Genomic DNA, 12461 nt, shown 5'->3' with positions numbered 1-12461 from the left:
CCACTGTTTCACAGAACATATTCTGGAACCGCCTTAAAAACTTTGGTTCATAGAACTCACACCATATGTCTGATCCAACAAACCTTATGTCATCATGCACAATGATGCATGATATTGCACAAACTGGCCTGAACTCTTCCGTTGAAAGGTACTGAACCTGCGTAAAACCTTCCTGTGGATGGCCCAGGTTTCTTGCATGTCTCTTAGCAGCAAACCTGAGCAAAATGGAGCAGATCCCATTTTCTGTTCTGGAGCGCAGAAAGGGAAAGGCAGAAGATTCTTTCCTTTAAAGATGCAGGAAAACTGTTTCTAGATTATGTTGTTTTCTTTTCAGAGTATCATTACGAGTTTATCCTAGGAGGAGTATTATGTTCTACAAGGATAGTGATGCAGCAAATAGATGGGATACTGGATCTGAAAGAACAGTTCTACTGCTACCCTGTTGCTTAATCTTTGGCAAATCACTTCTACCCTTTACCCCAGTCTTATATTGGCGTCATCTAGTAGAAACCAGCATACAAGGTAAGGATGATATTTATACAGTACCTAGCAAAAACGAGACACTAGGTTTCCAATTTTCAAGTGAAACGAGAAAAGGCTTGCAGTTTGTGACTGCTGTTTATGAGCTGTACCCGGTGAAAAATCTGTAACTCATTAACTTGTGATCATTCTGGCCATCTTCCCTGCTTTTCAGGAAATTCACCAAACAGACAAGCCAGTATGTCCCCTATCAGAAACTGTAATTAACTAGCACATCTTGGTAATTAACAACCCTCATGAACACTGCTAGGAACACAACTTCACAATGCATGTATGTTGACACATTGCTTCCTCCTCCTTCTGCGGGATTACAGACAGTAAGTCAGTACCTGGACTTCCCATCAGCTGTACACTTGCTTAGAGAACGAAAAGACATTCGTGAATAATTCCTTCTCAAAGGTCAGTAAAGACCCTTGCAAGTTTTAAAACAGGCTGATTCTAAAACAATTTTGGTTGGGTAGGCAGCGCTTTTCCCTGTTCGATTTAAAAGCTAATACAGCTTGAGATCTCAGCTTCCTTAGGAGATCTGAACATTATTTTCTTCCGATAGTCCTGGATTTAGCAATAGTCATTCAGGAGGTATGATTAGGATGCTGGCCTAAGTGATTTCTTTCAACATCCTCAAAATAGTTGGATCCCAAATAGTATCTTGAAGCTGGTTCTGAATCCTTCAAGAGTTCTTCTGACCTTACTACATTGCAAATCATGAAGGAGCTTCAGACCTCAGGTTGAAGAGAACTTCTTTCAACTCCAAGTGCAAAATTAAACAAATAAAGCCTTGCCATTGGAGAGCTACTTGAGATTGACTCAAATACTTGCTATAGTCCTCCAAGTATGATAAATCAACCTGCATTAAACTCTATCTTGCAACTGCTACACTGCACCCAGTTCCAAATAAGCTATCTCAGAAACTTCTGGGCCAAATGACAGGTCTGTGGGCAGAAACTAAACAGAACTGTAGAATAATTCAGGCGGGAAGGAACCTCATGAGGTCTCTAGTTCAAATTCCTGCTCAAAATAGGGTCAGCTATGAGATCAGATCTGGTTACCCAAGGCTTTACCCAGTCAGTTCTTCAAAACCTCCAAGGATGGAGACCACACAATCTCTGGGCAGGATGTTCCACTGTTTTGACTGTCCTCATGGTGAAAAAGTTCTGCCTTACACCCAAAAACACCTCTCTTGTCTCAATTTATGCCTGCTGTCTCTTGTCTTCCCACCACTCACCACTGCAAATAGCCTGGCTCCACTTCCTCGATAATCTCCCCATAGGTACCAGAAGGCTGCTGTTAGGGTCCCCCCCTCAACACTGCACTCCCAAAGCCTCCTCATCTCCAGGATGAGCAGAATAGGCCCAGTTCCCTCAGTCCCTCCTCATAGGGCAGGTGCTCCAGCTCCAAAGACCACTGTGATAGATTGCTGCTGAACTCACTCCAGTTTATCAACATCTGTCTTGTAGCAGTGGGGGGGCAGTACAACTGGATGCAATATTGTGCATGCGGTCTAATGAGTGCTGAGCAGCAGGGGATAAATCACTCAATATACTGGTTGTGCTCCTGTTGACACAGCCTAGGATGCAGTTGGCCTTCCCTGCTGCCAGGATACACTGCTGCCTCCTGCTCGGCTTGCTGTCTGCCAAGACCCAGGGCCTTTTCAGGAGAGCTGCCCCCCCCCAAGCCAGTCAGACCCCAGCTGGATTGCTGCAAGGGGCTGATTATTCCTATGCCAGGAAACAAAGCTAGGAACCCCCTAACCCTAAGTAGCTGTTTAAATGGCAAATTTGTTTAGAAATCAGCAGCAGACAAAATGGATAGAAATTGAAGCCAAGACTTCTTAGTGTTAATACACCTTACTTAGTAGTACTAAGTCGCATCTTAGGGCCATATTCAGATGGCCTAAATTCCACATAAATCCTTCTGCCTCTTATTTCTTATTAGCTGGCTTTCAGGCAGCTCTCCATTCAGCATCTTACGTAAACTCTCTGAATCACTCTCCAAAAACACCTAGATTTCTCCACTGGCTGAGAAAAGGGTCTTGAGTGGAATTTAGGCCATCTGAACTTAGTCTTTAAGGCATGATAATGTTGCAGCATCAGACTGCGTTATTCTTTTGACTCTGTCACTGTGGCAGTAGGTGAAGGCTTGTTTGGTAGGATAGGTTTTGAGTTACTCTCCCTTTGAAAAAATACACTTTTTAAGAAAATGTAAGTTTCTAAACAATTCAGGATTACATTCTTCCTGCTCCCTTCTGAAAATTTATGCCATAGTTGGATCTCCTTAACAAGGATGCTTTATGCCTAGTTCCCTCACATTTTCTCCTGAGCCATGTGTGCTGCTTTGTTCCAGCTGTCTGGTAGATTCACTAATAAAAATTTGATCTGTAATATGATTATGGTTCAAACCATTCATTGGCCTGCTCAAAGCAAGAATAAAAGCCCTAAACTGGCACTAAACATGGGCTGGGTGATAAATGGCTTTAATGCTCACCAGTCCTGGAGGAGCAAAGTGCTTTCAGTCAAGCATCAACACATTTCCTGTAGTTCTTCAAAATGAATCATTTTTCCAGTAAATATCAGCCTGATGTTCCGGGGGTTCAGGATGATCCAGATCTCTTGATTAAATAAATGTATTTCTCATAGGCATTCTGGTATTATAACAGTGACATAAATTGGAAAGTTACATAGATCAATATGCAGAATATCTGCTGATGTCATGCTTGGTTGAGGCTAGGGTTTATAATTTTCACTATTGAGTAGAATGGGAACCTTGGAGATGGGACATCTTTCAGAACCACATGGTAGCTTCTTGAGAATCAACAAAATACAGTATTTTAAAATAAATTTGGTAGATATGCTTCTCTCCAAGGGATACCATTTCCATTAGCAAGAATGCCCACTCTCCTGACCTGCGAGCATGGAGGGTATCTATTCCACAGGCTGGGTCTGTAATGGTTTTCAGAAATCTCGAGCACATGGATCCCCAGATCCATCAGATTCACTCCATGCTGTCAGACAGGTATCAAGACTGAACATATAAAGTATAAAATTCGGATCTACCCCCACTTTCTAGGGACTAACAATAAAAAACGTACTGAACGATTGCAAAGAAAAGTAACCCTTTGGGTCACAATGCTTAGCTTCAACTGTTTCTGAAATCATAAATCCACAGGACAAAGAAGAATCAGACTTAACAATTTCTTCCCTTAACTTTTCAGAACACACAAAACAGGCAAATATAATGATGCTCTTGCTCTCACAGCGGTGCAGACGGTTATAACCATAAAGTCTTATGGGCGCACTGAGATTATTATCTTCCTCTTAGGACATAATCCAGACCTAACACTGCATCTACCACTTCTGACTTTTACTTTTTAGACCCAGAAAAAAAAGTCACCCGCCACAGTGAAGTTTTACATAGTGAGACGCTAGGTCCAGTTTGGGGAAAGACTGTTGCTATAAAAGAATCAAACAAAAATCTCATTAAGTCCAGTCAAATCTTGTTGGTTTCACTTTGCAATTTTTCTTTACACGATGCTTAGAGCAATATCACAAAAAAACTTCATGACCGTTCAAATCGCCTTTAAGACTTCTGCAATATTCTAAAATATTTTGAGTAAGAATTAATACCCTTACCCTTAACAGACTTTTTAAAATACTGAAAAACATTAATGCTATGCAAAAAATCTATAAACGTGTGCAGTTTTCATTTCCATCTTCAGCAAAAATACCCCGGTTTATTGGTTTCGCTCTTTTTCAGAAATTCTGTATTGATAACAACACTTTCCTAGTTAGAGAATTCAGCTTTTTAACTACAGAGATTTCATATTTGATTCTAGCAAATTTATTTCATAGGCCAGAAAACATGCTCTGCAATCTGGTACTCTTTAATAAAATGCAATACTTTCAATTTAAAAAAAATACATATATGCTGGCTATTATACACTGCAATGTACAAAATAGATACAGATTGTTGGGTTTATTTTCTTCAAAAACTTTAAAAAGAAAAAAAAAAGCTGGCACTGTACATTAGCTAATTTCCTTGCAACTGTTTCTATTCAAGTCAGGGTTTTAATTTTTCCAGAAGATTACTGTTTGCTTACTTTAAAAAGATTTTACAGCGGCCCCACACACTGGACCTCACCCTGTTTATAGAACTATCTCAAATAACCTCGACGTGTTTTTCCCTCTCCAATACACGTTACGTTAAAAAAAAAAAAAACCCTCTGCTAGCTTTCATGAGGGACTTGATTTAATGCTGAAGTGTGTCCTCTTCACCAAGTAACAAATATTTTGCAGTGAGCCTGAAAAACAGTAAAACACGTCTGCAGATTCTGATTAAAAGTCACTTTTATCCGTGCTGGTTTCGCAGTGGGGCTCCGTACAGGCTCTAAGCCGTACCGCAAAACCGAAGACTACGTGCAAAAGGCTTTTGTGCGCGGCCCAAGCTGACAACGCGCAAGGTTCGGGGTGTTCTAACGACACCTACTTCGCCTTTCGCACAGCCCGGCCGGCCCAAAGGCGCTGTCCGCACCGGGCCCACAACGCCGGGCCCGCTTCGCCGCTACGGACCCCCGCCCGCCTCACGCCTCGCTTCGCGCCCCCTCCGGCGCCCAGGGGCCGAAGCGCGGCGAGCCGCGCAGGCAGCCGCCCCCCCCCCGCCGCCGCCGCCGCGGGCGGAACCAGGCCGCCGCCTCGCGCACGCTCACCGTTTCACGCGTCAAGCCGCCGCTCGCTCCCCCCGACCGCCCCCGCCCGGCTGCCGCGCCACCTCCACGCCCGCCGCGGGCACGCAGCGGCCGCCCCGCTCGGCCGGCCGCGGCCCCGCAGCCGCCCCCCCTCCCCGCGCCCCGGGCCGCCGCCGCCCGCGCTCACCCGCCGCCCCAGCTGCTGCCGCGCGGCCGTTGGTGGCCGCCGCCAGGCCCGCGCGCCCGCCCGTTGCGGCGGCCCGCGCCGAGCGGAAGCCGGCCGCGCTCGGCGGAGCGCAGTAACGCGCAGCCGCCCCCGCCGCCCCCCTCGGCCCCGCACTCACCGGGCCCCTCGGCGGCCGCCGCCGCGGCCTCTCCGCCCGCCCCGGCCGCTGGCTCAGGCCCCGCGCGGCAGCCCGCCGCCGGGCGCGCTCATGCCGTCTGCGCCGGGGCCGCCTCCTGGTTGGCCGGAGCGCGGTGGCGCGCGGGGCCGGGCTGGGCGGGGGGAGGAGGGGGGGGGCACGAGCCCGGCCGGGGGTTACTACAGGTCACCCGCGCCGCGCTGGCGGGCGGGGCGGGGCGGGGCGGGGCCGCGGGGCGGTGGGCGGCCCCGAGGGGCGGTGGGCGGCCCCGAGGGGCGGTGGCGTCACGCCGTGCCCGCCCTCGGTGGGGCCGCGCGCCCCCGCCCCCGCCCCCGCCCTCCAGCCGCCGCTGAGGCGCGCGGGACCGGACCGGACCGGACCGCCCGGCGGCGGGGTCACCTGTCAGCGTGGGAGCCGTTACACGGCAGCGCTGTCCAGTCTCCTCACACGTTAATCTGCGTTCCTTTGACCTGTATTACATCTGATGTTCGTTATCGTTACTTTGCCGTTATCTTCCTCACTTTGACGGGAGCTTCCCGCAATGATGGGGAACTGTGTACATTTATAGGCCATGTGCAAAGTTAGTTTTGCCTGGGGTGCAAAAATATGAACTTGTAGCCTTGTTTCGGCTGGAGCCGCATTACGCAGCAATGTGCTTTTTTCAGCAAGCCGCCTTATTCGAGCGTTAGTAACTTATTTTTAGGGAAATCATTGCACTGGCACGGCTCTTCACGAGGAGTCGTTCTGACTGTGAGCTGTAGGAGCCAGAGGGGTGTTCAGGTGTGCAGCGGGGGAAGGACGGAGCGCGGTACCACCTCGGCTCTCGGCGTAAAGGGGCGCGAGCAGCTCCAGCGAGCTCTGCGGGACGGGACGGGACGGGACGGGACGGGGGTGAGGCCACGCGCCGGAGAGCTGGGCCGCACCCCGGCGCGCTGCGGAGGCTCTTCAGCCTTTTTAGCTGCACGGGTCATGTCGTAAAATCCAGGGCTGTTGCAAGAACTCCAGAGTTTGAGGCTACCGTTAAGGTTTTAAGCAAAGGCATCGTTAGAGCCCGTCGTCACAGAGGCTTATGACATGCAGCTTTGGGCCAGCAGAACTTAATCAAGACCGCTCAACTTGTTCCACACCAACTATCATCAAAGCTGGCATCATATGGAGCAAGTTTCAGTTAGTACTGCTCTAGGCCAGGTTCATATCTATGAATTATTGAGGACCTCTTTCACCAACATTGAGTCATTCAGACCTTGCCAATGTTCCTTCAGTTAGAATTAAAGATTTTAATTTAGCCTGAACACTGAGAGGCAAAATAAATGAGCACCTGCCAGAGAGAAGCAAAATAAAAGTAGCATAAGGGAACAAGGTTTCAAGGCCCAAGGTAAAGATTTAATTAAAGCAGGTTGCATGGTTGTGCTGGCGGCAGCCACCCTTGCCAGAAGGGTCAGGTTCGCTTCCCTCCTTAAGCGCAGGTCCCTCGCACAGCCCTTGGATCTGAGCAGCCCGTAGACCTGCATTGCAAAATACATGGAATGGGAGAGTAGGATCTAAAAGTTAAGGGCCGCCGTCGGCACAGAAGCTTTCCGACAGATTGCTCGGGAGCGAGTTGCTTTGCAGCGTTCATAAACTATGCAGCTGACCACAGCGCATGCAGTACGTCCAACAAGTGGTTCTTCCTCCTTTCCCTTCCTAAATACCCCATCTTTCCAAAGAAGAGCACTGTTTACATGTGGTCATACGCAATGTCAGTTTGGACTCTCTGAGTCCCAGCGTGGCAGGGAATACGCTGACGCTTACTAAAAGCAAGGTGACAGGGTATGCACTTCTAATCCAAAAACCATCTGAAATAAGTCATCTCAGTTACCATAAGAAAAATGCTTCCAGGTGTTTAGACTTGGGGCAGAAGAGGTCACAACTGGCAATTCTGAAAAGCAGGAAAACGTTATACCCAGGAGATTTCTGAGCTATTAATGTCATGAACTACACAGCCAAAGAGATGGTAGGTAAGATGATGGTAAGAGATGGTGAAATCGGGTAGGAGTATAAAAAGGTTCTGTTTAAACTTTTCACATCATTGGGAAATAAAACAGTACACTTAGAAGAGGGAGACACTCATTTTTTGAAGATGGAAAATGTGGGCATGCCTCCAATAGCAAGGAGTTCAAATGACTTTCTGTCACCAGATTCGCTTAAACTGGTAGAGGCAACACGGATTTAAGACAATAAATACAGTGTGAATGAAATGATTCCATGAAATTAATCCTAGATTTGTGACGTGTAATCTTGCAAATTTCATTCAAAGCAAGGAAGTTTCATGATAACTCTACAAAAGCTATTTTACCTGAAGGAAGATGGGATTTAACCCTGGATAGCAGAGAGTGGAGCAGAGCCCCTCAGCCGGTTATCTGCTCAGCATCAGATCTAGTTCCCTGCTCTCGTGTGCTCCCAGGTAATCACAACTGGCTGAGCGATACTTGGCCAAAAGTTTCACTTTGAGAAGCTCAGAGTCCACAACTTGAAATTAAATGTGGCCCCATATTAAAGCACTAGATCTGAGGACTACCGAGTTTTAGGAGAGGGAGATTCCAAATACATTTTTACTCCAAATGTGGATTTGTTGCAAACTTTGCATTTCACCCTTAGCGTTATTATAGGCTGCATCATTGTGCATGTTCTAAGCTTGCCTGGACTTTGAGTTACGTGAAATACAAAAGCTAACTGTGTGACTAGGGCCTATCTTTATTCCAGTTGGGCATAGCTGTGACCGTGTCACTAATAATCTAAGGGTAAATAGTGAGTTTATGGTGACGTAGCTCTCGAGCAAGGTATTTTTCAGATATTGTAAGGCCTTCAGTGTTGAACTCCCCCAGTTCTTACTGACTTTGTCTGGAGTGAGGTAATTCCTAAGTTACCCAAACTACTAGAGCAGCCTGTAATTGATTTGTTTGCTACCTTGTTACAGAAACCAAAGCAGCTGAAAGTACTTCCAGGGCACTAGAAATACTAACTGCTTCCCAAACGACCAAGAAGCCTAACTCAGCTAGGATCTGCCTAGGTGCAAGACTACATATCAGACATTCTTTACAGAGTATTTTTTATACCCTAGAAAGCTGTCCATCACATGGATCTTAAGCTAATTTAGATAGGAGTAAGTTTAAACAACGAAAATACTTGGAAGTAACTAGCAAATGCTAACAAGATTTTCATTCATTAGTATTTAAAATTATTTATAAGTAGTTGGGATTAGAAGGTTAAATTGTGTCAAATCACATTAATCTATGGTAAGAGTTCTTAAACTTTGCTGTGTACTGGTGCTATACACTGGTGCTATACACTGGTGCTGGCGACTGCTGGAGACAGAGGTCCGAGCTGGACAGCCTGGGTGTGTGGCACCTCCTGTCCTTCCTAACTCATTTCAGTAGCAGAGGTGAACGATTGTCTGCAGTCCGTGCTGACTGAGCAACTTCACAGTTAGATATATATTTAAACCTTAGGTGTCTCTAAGTACAACAACATGCTGATATAAACCAATTCCTACTGGTATTCCGCCGAGCCTCTTTATAGATTCCTAATGTTTATATACAGCATGGACAGAGTTTTACCATTTTTCATTATTTCCAGGATTTTACCATACCTTTGTAGCTTAGATGTAGTTTCGTACAGAGTAGGGCTTTGCGGGGTTTGGAAGATTTTTGTATAATGTGTGTTTTATACTGTATCACTATTTCCTGTATGGCTCTATGCTGAATATCCAGCAGGGAAACCAAAGATCTTGGGGATTTATAATAGATACAACGATCACATTTAAAATGACTGATAACCTATGTTTATAGTTGGAAATTTAAACTGTGCAAGACACACACTAGTGATTCTGGAAGGCTTTGACCTTCACTACAAAAACCACGTTCAATGGTCCGAACTGACAAGTTTGAATATTCATCGATTTATATTTTAAAGAAGAAAGCACAACATCACAATTAAAGGTAGCAAAGAAGATCTTACGTCACCCTGGAACATTCAGGCAGAGAAGGAATATTTGTGCAAACATTCATGGGCCCTACTAATTACCTTAATATATTCACAAACGCTTATTTATTTTTTTAAATTTGCAATAAGGAAGACTGATTAGCTATTCTCACTCTCCCTTTAAAAAATCTGTGGGCATCCACTCAAGGAGAAAGAAACTGTGCCATCTGGTCTGATCAACAACAGAGAATGAATAGCAAGTAGTAAATAACAGTGAACGGTTTTTAGTTCATAAGTTATCTTATACAAATACTCATTTGGAAGTACAGTTAAATGACTCATCAGGAAAGAAAACAGATAACCAATGTTATCTGGTTATATATGGCCAATTCAAATTAATGTCCAGTGGGTATAAAAAAAAAAAAAACCTCCCACTAAGAGCTGCACTTATGAAAGAGAATCTATGAATGGGTAAATGTGTGTGGAAGGTTGGCATTAATCGTTGATGAACAGACTGCTACGTACTGATATTCAGGAAAAAGCTAGAGGAAAAAAACAGTATCACTGATATCACAGATGTGAGAGGTTTTAGCTAAAAATCCCTGGAGGGACACAAAGAAAGTTAAGTACTTCAGGAAGGTACATACGGCTAAAATAAAACCTAAATTGACTTCTTGTGTGAGAGAACAGGGACAATTAAAGAAAGCTTTGTGCAGAACAAAGCTCTTGGTCTGGATAGAATATATTTCATTGTGAGCCTTCAAAGTTGGGAAGAGTAAATGACTGTACAATTAGCAAACTTTATCCATGACTGATTAAATAATTGAGTGCTATAAATTGCTACAGTATTACTCACACTAAGTTATATGAATTTTAACTAAAAAAATGATAATGCTATTAAATTGTTCGCTTATAGGTTGGTTTCGATTTCTTTACTTACAAACAAAAACCATTTCAACAAAGGGGCACATCATACCATTTGATTTTTTTTTTTTTAATTAAACGATAGGATTGGCATTGTAACATTCTGTTTCTAAATATTTCCTGGTAGTGTGGCATTTGAAAATCCTCTTAATATGTAGAGACGGCTGAACTAATATATTAAAGTGGCAGGGAAAGCCAGCTGGGAGGAGAGTTCTGGCAGCAGCAGGAGTTCGTGCTCCTAAACTGGTCATTCTCAGAACTGTTAATGTTGGGGTGTTCTTTTAAAAGAGGGCCATTTTTTTCTAGAGAAAGCAGCATGAGATTTCAATGCTAAATAGCCTCCACTTACATATCAGTACATTTGACTCATTTTTATATAAGAAGCTTTTTGTTTCCAAATAAAGGAACGAATGAGTAAGTCTCTAAGCTTACATTGGAAAGCAGCAAACTGTAGCAACATGCCCCAAATGATTAATTACTTAGTACAACGTGTGGTAATATGGTCATGCCCAGTGCTAATATGCACTGTCACTTTTAGCAGAGAGAAATTGATGACATTGATAATAAGGTGATCAAGGGTATAGTGTAAAATTTATTATCACTAGACATTTATTCAGCTTTGAGAAGTTCTTTAAATTCCCCTCCTGTATTTTCTAATACCACAGATACACTGCCAACCTACCGCAGTAAATCAGAGTGCTATCTAGGTATTAATAGTATGATACCCTCCCCCTCCCACACACACACACACACACACACTGAAATTTCCAGCTAGAGGAAAGCATGTAAATAGGTTAGGAGCTATAATAAAACCTTCCAAGCACAGTCTGGAACACTGCCACGCTCTCGAACTGCCATACTATGAGAAATTGTGTCACCAATGGAAAATCAGAGGCAGTATTAAAAATAGAATTTAATTCTGCTCTTGAACTTTTTGCACAAAAAGCCTCGTGTCATTTTCTAGGCCAACGAAATCTTACAGCTGAGCTGACAGCATCAAAGGCAGCCAAGAGGAATCCAAAGCATCAAACAATGAGCAGTAACTCGAGTCTGCAGAAAGAAGGCTCCAAAGACTCTCTGAGTGACCCATGTACTACAACGTGATTTAATCATCAAATAGACCATAAACACATCCAGATATACCTACGCTGCCAGTCAAGCGCAGGTCCAAGGCCATGTTTGAGTCCAGTCTTACCTGCCCTCCACAGTGTTTGCACACAAACAGCTGCTCAGACTATGTTACCCGGCAACTTACTGTCTGGGGTTATTTGAGATTATCTGAGGAAAACGACATGTATTCTGCGCAAACTGCATTTGTGATGCAACTCCTTCACTCACATTTGCAATGTACCATGTCTCTAGAACGGGTTTAAGCCTGCTCAAAGATTTTATGATGTAAGTCACTGCTACCTCATCATATTTTTATGACATTATTGACTGAAAAGATTTAGTCCTGCCTAAACTATAAATTTTTGAAATCATTCAAACAATGGATGCATACACTGCAGGTCTGACAAACATTTGATTATAGAGAAGTTACTCGTGCAAAAAGAAAGTCAAGACTTCCATATAGAAATAGACAGTTGCGCTCTTTGTCTTGTGATGTGCAGGAAACAAAATTACTGCATCCATTTTGAAAAAGAAAGCATCTGGTATGCAACAAGCATTTTGTGACTCACAGAATACGTTCTACAGATTCGGAGCAACGCTTCTCTTGAACAATACATTCAGAGTCTGATTATTCAAACTGTGTTATGTGTTCATACATGAAAGTGGTTTTGAATCTGGGCTTGTCTGAATCCTAACACTTGTATCTGATTTCACATTGGCGTAACAAACAAATACATCGCTTTAATACCCGTGAAATGTAGTCTGCACAAATTAAGTTCACTGGGCACACTTGCACTTCCTTTATACTAAAGAGGAGCAATGCTAGGACAAAGTTGTGAAACTTCAAAAGAACAGCTTTCAGTTCGCTTTGTGTAGGAGGGTAG

General features: G+C 44.3%; 1 protein-coding gene across 7 annotated transcripts in view; it reads right to left on the bottom strand.

The window, feature by feature from the left end:
• The window catches only part of ACSL3 (acyl-CoA synthetase long chain family member 3), a 68680-nt gene that overhangs the window by 52048 nt on the left and 4171 nt on the right, over positions 1–12461 (bottom strand). For 2 of the 7 annotated variants that reach the window (XR_011142937.1, XM_068955117.1), the window contains exon 1: positions 5566–5652. The exons of 1 other annotated variant lie outside the window; for it this stretch is intronic. The gene's annotated coding sequence lies outside the window, so the exon portion shown is untranslated. Of the gene's footprint in view, positions 1–5242; positions 5328–5408; positions 5500–5565; positions 5665–12461 lie in introns of those variants that run through there. 4 more of the 7 variants (XR_011142936.1, XM_068955113.1, XM_068955115.1 and 1 more) reach the window with 4 other exon arrangements.

Source organism: Struthio camelus, chromosome 9 (assembly GCF_040807025.1).
Source record: "Struthio camelus isolate bStrCam1 chromosome 9, bStrCam1.hap1, whole genome shotgun sequence".
Taxonomy (NCBI): domain Eukaryota; kingdom Metazoa; phylum Chordata; class Aves; order Struthioniformes; family Struthionidae; genus Struthio; species Struthio camelus.
This window is presented reverse-complemented; position numbering and strand designations above follow the sequence as displayed.